The sequence below is a fragment of the Palaemon carinicauda genome, chromosome 15 (genome assembly GCF_036898095.1).
Source record: "Palaemon carinicauda isolate YSFRI2023 chromosome 15, ASM3689809v2, whole genome shotgun sequence".
In the NCBI taxonomy this organism is placed as follows: domain Eukaryota; kingdom Metazoa; phylum Arthropoda; class Malacostraca; order Decapoda; family Palaemonidae; genus Palaemon; species Palaemon carinicauda.
The window spans coordinates 13,445,118-13,455,765 of NC_090739.1; positions in this window are offsets into that span (position 1 = coordinate 13,445,118).

Here is a 10,648-nt window from a genome sequence, read left to right on the forward strand (position 1 = left end):
CTCCGTCAAGCTAGGACCAGGAAATAGTTGCTGATGACTCAGCAGGTAGACCTACAGATTGACCATGTATACATTTGATCAGGTCCCTCTCCGTCAAGCTAGGACCAGGAAATAGTTGCTGATGACTCAGCAGGTAGACCTACAGATTGACCATGTATACATTTGATCAGGTCCCTCTCCGTCAAGCTAGGACCAGGAAATAGTTGCTGATGACTCAGCAGGTAGACCTAGAGATTGACCATGTATACATTTGATCAGGTCCCTCTCCGTCAAGCTAGGACCAGGAAATAGTTGCTGATGACTCAGCAGGTAGACCTAGAGATTGACCATGTATACATTTGATCAGGTCCCTCTCCGTCAAGCTAGGACCAGGAAATAGTTGCTGATGACTCAGCAGGTAGACCTAGAGATTGACCATGTATACATTTGATCAGGTCCCTCTCCATCAAGCTAGGACCAGGAAATAGTTGCTGATGACTCAGCAGGTAGACCTAGAGATTGACCATATATCCATATAATCAGGTCCCTCTCCATCAAGCTAGGACCAGGGAAGGCCAGGAAATAGTTGCTGATGACTCAGTAGGCAGACCTATAGCCTTCCTCAAACTTCCCATCTCTAGCTCACAAGGCTCATGAGGTGCAAACCTCGAGCGTGTCTCGAACTCCCTTCCAAGAGATTGTCAGGCAGGGACGTTTCCAATAGACTACAACAATATATCTTCCTGCTGTTGTTTTAATCATGGTGTTGGTGGCAATATAAAAGTGCAGGTAAAGTTTATCTAATAATTTGTTAAAAGAACTCATATTCTTGAATAAAAATTATTTGAAAAAATAACATAAAACGAACGAATCCAACGAAAACAGAAAAAAAAATATTGGAAATAATCCTTATAGAAACCTTTTTCATGAAAATGAAATGTTGAACTGAAATTGAAATATCAGCAAAATGATTAAGTTTCACTAGTATAAAAATCTATTCAGCTTTAGGAAGGAAATAAAAATGACCACAAATGCAATTATTCATTTACCGACAATAGCTGAAGGGATAAACTAAATTCACATGTTGACAATATTTTGTTTATAAGAACATTTTGTAGATATTTTATCAAGCTAATAATGATTTGCACCAGGGGATAAAACTGCTTTGATTATCTTTGTCCATAGAATAGCCTTATCTCTCTCTCTCTCTCTCTCTCTCTCTCTCTCTCTCTCTCTCTCTCTCTCTCTCTCTCTCTCTCTCTCATATGACAGGTAAAAACGACTTACATAATTTTAACAGCACTTCCAGTATTCCAGTAGATCTTGGAGTGTTTCAGGAACTTTTTTTTATAAAGATGCTGTTCACATTATATCCACAAAGAGAGTGATCCACACAGTTATAGATACACAAAACCAAGACTGTGATAATACTATTTGTTTACTATATATCAAGGAATCATTAGTAGTATTTCGAAACTTCTGGCTCATGTAAAAATCATTCATGAAACATCGCAGTTGTAATTTTGACCAATATCAAAGTAATCCTGAAGCTCAGCAATTAAGCGAATTATAATTTTTAAGATTATTGATGGAATTTTAAATCTTGCGTCTTTTTAACCACATGGTTCGGTGCTGAGACAAGGGAGATCAATTAGCTCAGCATAGAGGGTTTGTGGAATAGTGTAAAAAAAAAAAAAAAAAAAAAAAAAAAAAAAAAAAAAAAAAAAAAAAAAAAAAAAAAACTTAAAACCTCAGAGGGAGATACCTGCCAAATCAATTTAATCTTAAATAATCTATAGAAACCAGAGGCTGAAGGTTAAGGAACGTCTATGTATAGATAGACTAATAGACTAGGCAATGGTGCTTAGCGCTTGGAAGTATACCGTAGTGTTACGGGCCTTTTTAAACATGAAAATCAGCATTAATAAAAGAAAGACTAATTTGCGAGTTGACAGTATATGCAATGCTGTATTTCTAGCATGTACTATCTTTATATATAGATATTCATGTAATGTCATAAACAAGTATATAATTTACAATTTCTTTAAGCACAGACGCTTGAGGTAGATCCATAATAATTGAGCAATCGTAAGCACCATCATATTTATACCCTCTCTCTCTCTCTCTCTCTCTCTCTCTCTCTCTCTCTCTCTCTCTCTCTCTCTCTCTCTCTCTCTCTCTCTCCCCAAGACGTTGCAAAGACACTTTTAAACTAATCCCTATAAAATACAACTTGTGCACAGTGGCTAAACAGTAATGACTCCTGAAGAAAAAATTAGAAGCAACCATAAACACAATCTTATGAACAATATTTAGTTTCTGGTAGCCTAACTTAATATATATCTTTATTTATATGACCACGAATGTTTAGAGCCTATAGTAGCACCAGATTGTTACATATTCAGAATCATCAAATAAATGAATTGAAGACATTAAGGCTTTCCAGAGGAAACTGAAGACTTTCTTATTCTGTGAGTCATTTGACAGTGACGATTTAACAGTATATGAGCAATACGTGATATGAAATGTTGAATACTCTGAATAAACAAGATAAAACGACAGTGAATGTCCTGTAGAGAGTATGGGTCCCTTGTTGTATGAGACAGGAAAAGCAATCGTTAAAGTAAGTGTAAAATAATCCAAGCGTAAAGCTAATCTCGACGATAACAAAAACAGAGCAAGATGACCAATGATAGATCTCTTGGAATTCCCGAGACCATCTTGATACCAGACATATTCCACCGGTTCTAAATCTGTTCCTCATTTTGTTATAGATACCAGAAACTTATTCGCGAATTTTTGGTAGCTAGAAACACAACTTATTCGCGAATTTTTGGTAGCTAGAAACACAACTTATTCGCGAATTTTTGGTAGCTAGAAACACAACTTATTCGCGAATTTTTGGTAGCTAGAAACACAACTTATTCGCGAATTTTTGGTAGCTAGAAACACAACTTATTCGCGAATTTTTGGTAGCTAGAAACACAACTTATTCGCGAATTTTTGGTAGCTAGAAACACAACTTATTCGCGAATTTTTGGTAGCTAGAAACAACTTATTCGCGAATTTTTGGTAGCTAGAAACACAACTTATTCGCGAATTTTTGGTAGCTAGAAACACAACTTATTCGCGAATTTTTGGTAGCTAGAAACACAACTTATTCGCGAATTTTGGTAGCTAGAAACACATTCGGTTTGCACGAAAAAATTGTAATACGAGAATTATAATTTACATACCACACTTCTATTTCTAGATAAAGAGCCATGTCATAGTAAATACTGAATAAGGGAAAAGAAGTTCCTAAGCTACAATCCTTAGGACGCATGATTAGTTGAATCTAGGGTCGCAAGAAAATAGATAAAATATTTTAATTCGTTTGGAATATTGTACTGTAATTTTCTTCGTGAAGGGAACTTTTCGGTGGTCAGAAAAGGTTAACTCTTTAAGCATTATTGGACATATTCTACATCAGGTTATTCTACGCCATTTGGCGCCATTGAATGTACTTAAGGCCTAGTTACATATTTTTTCATATCTTTTAAATAAACATGGGAAAATTTTCCAAAATATGTAATATGTATAAAAGGAAAGGAAATGTATTCAGCTCTTCGAAAAAAGTTAGGCCCTGTCTGATAGTTTGTGTGCTAAGGGTCTGGGTGTTGTTCCATAATTTTTTTTTCCTTTTTTCTTTGTGAGGGGTAGGAGCTCAAAGAGCAAAGTTTTTTTTTCAAAGTCTATCTAAAGGTTAAAGAATCAACTTTTCCACAACCTTAAAAACAGTATCCTGTATTGTTTGCAACCTCCACATAAAATCCCACGATTTTAATCATTTCTGCTCTTCTAGTAAAGTACCATCTATGGAAAAATGTTATAAAATGTGTCAAATTTACATGGAAGTGTCCCAGAAACCTTTTAAAAAAATAATGGGAAAACTTTATGAGGATAATATCCACTCCTCCCCCCTCCCAAATGGGTGGGTTACATGAAAACTTTATGTCAATTGAAAATAAAACCAAGTACAGTAGGCGACAAACGGCTCTACTTGATAGTTACATGAAAGATGAATGTTCAACATAAGAAGTGTCAAGCCTCAATCTCGTTTTGTCAATTTCAAAAATTAATTTCTGAGAGTTGAGGTCTCTCCACCCATATCAGCTCACCCGTTTACTTGCCAGACATACAAAGTTGGCTTGTGTCCTCTATTTGTGAAGGTGTTGGATGCCTACTGCAGAACTAATTATTATTTATGAAAAAACTCATAACACTTGGTCCCAACATTTGTGGTTAATGAATGCTGATTTGTAGACAGTGAAAAGTCCGGAGGAAGTACAGAATCAAAGTTTCCAATTCAGTAACCAAGGCATATTGTATAGTAACTAACATATCACACTTCACAATGTCACACTATTCATATTTGATTGACAGGTGGATTTACAATAACTATCTATTCAACCAGTTTTTTACCTTCTCCATCCACAAGCCCAAGCTGTACCAGAAAATTCTATTAATTATCAGCAACTGCCATACTTCTATCTAAAACTAATCATGCTAAAGATGAGCTAGTTTTTAGAATTTAATTAAAATTAGCTATGTGCATTGACAAGACAAGCCATCAGAACATGCAAAATCTGATGCTTTAAATACAGACATCAATAATGGATGAATTTCTATCCTCTCGCTTCCCTCAAATTCTGTACATGCAGTTAACAGGTAGTGAGCACGAGTGAGGTAGCCCTGCCGACTCTCCTGTCAAGACTTTAAATCATAGACAGATGGGGTTGTTTGAGGTGGCAAATTTAATTTCAAAGGATTCAGGTTTGTATAGCTAGGGACAATACAAATTACTTTTAGATTATTATTTGTTCATGTGCGTATACAAACTTTTCGTCCTATGAAATATAAAATATAGGAAGTCACCCTAAAGCCTATCTGATCGGTTCGTTTCCTTCCCTGGATAATCCCAGCCTCTCTAGTCCGTTACAGGAGTGATGGAGATGAGTCTAGCAATTTCCTGTAAGCTCATCATGAGTAGGCTGATAGGGCCTGGCCAGTAATTAGATAGGGCCAGCTGCTTGGTCAATGAAGGGATTTTTCTCCCTCGAAAGGAAACTACATTCTGGTGGAATGTATTCCACCATCCTACCTTCAAAAAGTGAGGATGGGGGAGAACTATTACTTACAGATCCAATCTAATAAGAATGGTGTTCAGAGATGTAGCTTAACAATGTCAATGTCAGATTAAGCTTGTAACAGTACAGATTCCTTATCTCCTTATAAGAGGAAGGAAAAACGAAGCAGATGAGTCAGTCATTCTATTGTTTCTCCAGACTTATATTGAATATCTTACCATAGACAAGATGTTTTCTTTCCCATATGAACTGTGCCGGCTACTCGTGTACTAGAGATGATGCCACCACAGTACCAAGAACAAAACAGTTGAAAAATTTGGGTATATTTTCTTGAAAAATGCTGTGAAGATTGTTTGGCACTTTCAAACTCCTTCATCATATGTCCGACTGCAGATCAATACTCCTCCAAGATCAAAGCAAATGCTCTTGATGGTCTCATGATCCCATAAAGAGATTGCATTCTTTGACAACTCTTTCATGGTTCTGCCAGTGCTAAGGACGAGACGTTGACACTCAGGCAAGGATTTTAAGTCCTCTTTAGATAGCACTGCAAATCCCTCACAGGACACAAAAGCATCCACCACCCAGTGTTTCATGTAGAGATGGAATGGAGATGTTCTCGAACCTAGGGTCAGGTCTCAACGGGTTTGAGTTTTGACCATGAACACGGGTCCAAAACTTATGAGACCTCCTCCTAACCCTCAGGAGGGTTGCTACATAAGGAACCGGGCAACTTGCCTACTCTCTTCACAGATGCTAAGGCTAGCAAAAAGACAATCCTGATTGTCAGATCTCTGTCTGACGAACTTCTCAAAAGTTATACCAGTTACTTCATTTGGCTGGTTAATTTCCTCCCTTTTTCAATAATCATGCCAGTTATAAGTAAGAGCTATGAGAACAAGTGTTATATACCATTTTGGGGGACCTGAGGCCCAGGGATAGGCAAGACTACTTTAAGCTCCTCACATGCATGGATAACTCCTATGATGAGGGAAGGTCTATGCCCTTCGGTTGAAAGACATCAAAGCTGACAAGTAGCCTGTTCCAGGCAAGATGGAGAGGTGCTTTTCCGGGCAAAGGCAGATGAGGAAGTCTACGATCAGCACTAGAGAAGCTACGACCTCAAAAGTACCCCGTATACAACACCAATCGCAGAAGATGGCCCATTTTCCTTTATAGACAGCTACACAGAGCTGTTGTAGATATCTAGACACCTCCTGTACAGACCACATGAAAAACCTTTCACTTGGAAAAGATGTTGGATACAGTAGTCTCCAAACATGAAGTAGAAGTGACTTCATAGATTGGTAGTGCCTCTGAAGGTGCAGCTGACAAAGAAGGGTGGTCCATAGGGGTAGTTCTCTCAGGACTTTGACTGGAAGTGCCAACAGACCCGGATACCACTTTGAATGTGGCTATATGGGAGACACCAGGGTTTTGCAGAGGCTTCGCATGATCTACATTGGATTGATCAGCTGGACAATCGGGCTGCAGGGAGAAAAACTGTAGGCATTTATGGGAGTTGGAAGGCATTCTCAAACACTACCCATGGCTTTGGAATGGGCAAAACAAAACACAGGGAGCTTCCTGTTTAGCCGTGTGGCGATTCCCACATGGCAAGAAGCCTCTCCGCCACACAAGAACGTAGGGACAACTCAAATTCTACAATTTACCCTTGGTAACCGAGCTTGTCTGCACCATAATCCTCTTGCTTTGATGTACATACCTAGCTAATAGTTTTATGGCATAGTGCATTGCCCAAATGTGAAACTACCAAAAACTGTCAAATTCCTAACCAAAGTCCAAATAGGTGGGAAATCAAAGTTACAACATGACCAAATGAACTTTGCACAGTCCCTTCACACCCACATATCATTTCGTTATCAGAAAATCTCAATGTTATAAAAAAAATACCACTTGCACTTGATATCATTGACCAGAATGAAAGACTTGGTGGACAAAGGACCTGGTGGACAAAAGACCTAGTGCACAAGATTAGGTTAGGCTAGGAAATGTTAACTTCAGATCCATCAATGTATACAAAATCCTAGACTTGAAGAGCTTTCTGTTCGTGTATCCACAAATTCCTTATAAAAATGATCAGTATAGGTCAAAATATTCAAAAATGCAGAAAAATCTAATGTGTATATATACATATACTGTATATATATATATATATATATATATATATATATATATATATATACACATATATATACATATGTATATGCCAGTTTATATATATATATATATATATATATATATATATATATATATATATATACATACATATATACATATGTATATGCCAGTTACGAGAGAGAGAGAGAGAGAGAGAGAGAGAGAGAGAGAGAGAGAGAGAGAGAGAGAGAGAGAGAGAGAGAGAGAGAGAGAAATAAAAAAAACAAAGCTAAACACGATTACTAATTTGTGGAAAACAAGATTACACGTCAGTTTTAAAGATGTCTACAATAGTTTGCAATTTAATAAACTACACGCTCAAATTAGGATATGGAATAATTTAATGTCCTTCTTAGACTAGACATAATTCACTTGTATTCAGTTAATATGGAACTGCTACCTATATCTTGTTATTTTGGTAGGCAATAACTTAAGTGGCAACACAGCTTCACCCCCGTCTCAAAGCTCCTTTCCATTCTACCTTCCTCGTCAGGGCTACCATCACAAATTATGCCACAAACCCTTCTTTTTCGATAAAGTGGCCCTGTTGGTATGGTTCGAGACTATATATGTACACGGGCAATGCTAAACGGGTGACAGGGCATCGCACCACGCTATATAAGGTATAATTTACAAGGTTAAGAAGGAACGATTCTTTGTGTTTTCAATGACTAACAACACACTACATCAGGTTAGGTAAGGGTTCAAAGTTTTTTTTTTTTTTCTTTTTTTTTTTAAGGCAGCCAGGGATCTACCATACTAAGTTAGGTTAGGTTAGGTTACATTAGGGTAGGTCAGGTTAGGTTAGGTTTAAAAGGTTTGCTGCATTTGGTGTGACTTTGGGCTCTCTAGTTCAGGTTACATGGGCGTAAAGAACGAAAACCAACGGTCTCGCACTGCACTTCCAATCAGAAATGGACCCAACATACTAGGTTTGGTTAAGATGGGTAACTTGGGTTGGAATACAGTACATCCTTGAAATTATCCCTGCTATATTTTCGTGTTTTGAACGGATTTGCGAGGTGAGACACCACCTTGTTTACAACTGGTTATGATGTGAGAGATACATACCTCGCCTTTCGGTTGTTGTATTTTATTCGTTTTGGGGTCTACCCACCGTAAAAACAATTTCCAACTAAGATCCCACAATTGTTATATGTATGGGGTAAATAAAAAGACGAGTCGTCTATATCAAGAAAAGTCCGAATTGGCCAAAAGTTAAAATTAAAAATAAAGTACCTTACAATCACAACAGTTCTTTTTTTATACGATACACTCTAATATCAAATAAGACTCTTGTAATTCTTAATAAACCCTTGTCCTATTTTAGTCACCATATTTGTTTTATGGAATACTGACAACTCCTTGAAATTACAGGGTTACATTCCTTTTTTGAATCACAATACGTTTGGTATAATTCACCCATGACTTCAAAAGATGACAGTGTCTTGTTGAAGGCATTAAGGGTATTCCTACCTTGATAAATAATCCATTTCGTAATCCAGAAACGACACAAAAATCTACACTTTCGAACCACCACTGACAACATCGACACTCGAAATGATGTCGTCACAACAAGGCAGAGGCTTCCAGGGGGGGGGGGTTAATGTTTCCTTCGCTAATGTTATATAAAAACACAAACAAAGGAGACAATATAACAAATTAATATAAAACGAAATCCGTTTTAGAAACTTATTACCATAGATATGGAAAATTTTACGCGTTTCTCTAAACCTTAAAAGACTTTTACCCAAATATGCTCGAAGCTAAAGAGAACCAAAATCTCTAATCGTTACCTGACGACCTTTTGAGGTAGATTATTTTTTTTCTTAAAATTCCTTGAAGTAAAGCTTTGATTTTCTGCCTCGTACAAGAAATTCATTATAGCAAAAGCCGTTTTACCTACGGCTCCTAAACGAAAATTACCTTCTACTCTCCATCAAATAGACCCCAGAGCAAAAAGAGAAAAAAAAAAAAAAAAAAAAAAAAAAAAGTGGTCTACGGTCCTCTTCATCTAAATTTAATGTGTGAACGGAAACCCGATTTTAAAAATTAGCTTTAGAAAAAAAAATCATACTTAGATTTTCTATTCAATAATCATCCAGATATGAAACAATAGAAAGAATTTACAATTTTATTCCACCATGTATTATTAAAATTATTCAACTAACCCAATAGGAACTTTCAGCTATTTTATAATCAACGTTAAATTTGGCCACAATTATAAGATAGTCGGAAATTCTGAACATACGGCTTACGTGAAGAGGTTCAGAAATTTATTTTGCAATTTTTTTTTTCTTTTTTTTTTTTTGCGAGTCAAAACCTAATATGTCTTGCACCTTTGGTACTGTTTCTTTCCTTGTTATCAACTTTTGAGAATGATTTAACATTACATATTAGAAATTTTCTCTTTCGTTTCTTATGAAATAGGGGATGGCAATTTTCTTTATAGAATATTAATATTGAGAAGAAAATACACCCGTTGAGACTTAACACACTCACTTTTCCGTGGGCAATCAGACTTGCTACAAACCACTCGTGGTAGAATAATCATACTTGTATAATAACACTAACACACACATAAATATGTATATATATATATATATATATATATATATAAATGTAATTATATCATATAGTATATGCATATAGATACATATTTCTCGCCTATATAATAAAGAGCAAGTGTCTGGATATATATATATATATATATATATATATATATATATATATATATATATATATATATATATATATATATATAGTATATGCATATAAATATACATATCTCACCTATACAAAAGAGCAAGTGTCTGGAGATATACATAAATGCATGCATACATACGTAGGCATATATATATATATATATATATATATATATATATATATATATATATATATATCTGTATATATATATATGTATATATATATGCATACATATATATTTCCGAACACGCTCACAGGCATTGCCAGACGTAGAACCACTGGATCTCTCCTTGTCCTCTTTTATATTCATTCTAGTAAAGAATAGATGGAGTAGTTGTTATTAAGATATGGAGAGGAGTCCAAACGGTTGAATCTGTGTGCTTGTGTGTGCATAGCTATCTAAATATTTAGCAGTCATTTTGACAGGTAGTGTACATCAGTATATATCTACTGTATATATACGCACGCATATATATATATATATATATATATATATATATATATATATATATATATATATATATAAATAAATATATATATATATATATATATATATACGTATATATATATATATATATATATATATATATATATATACGTGTATATATATATATATATATATATATATATATATATATATATATATATATATA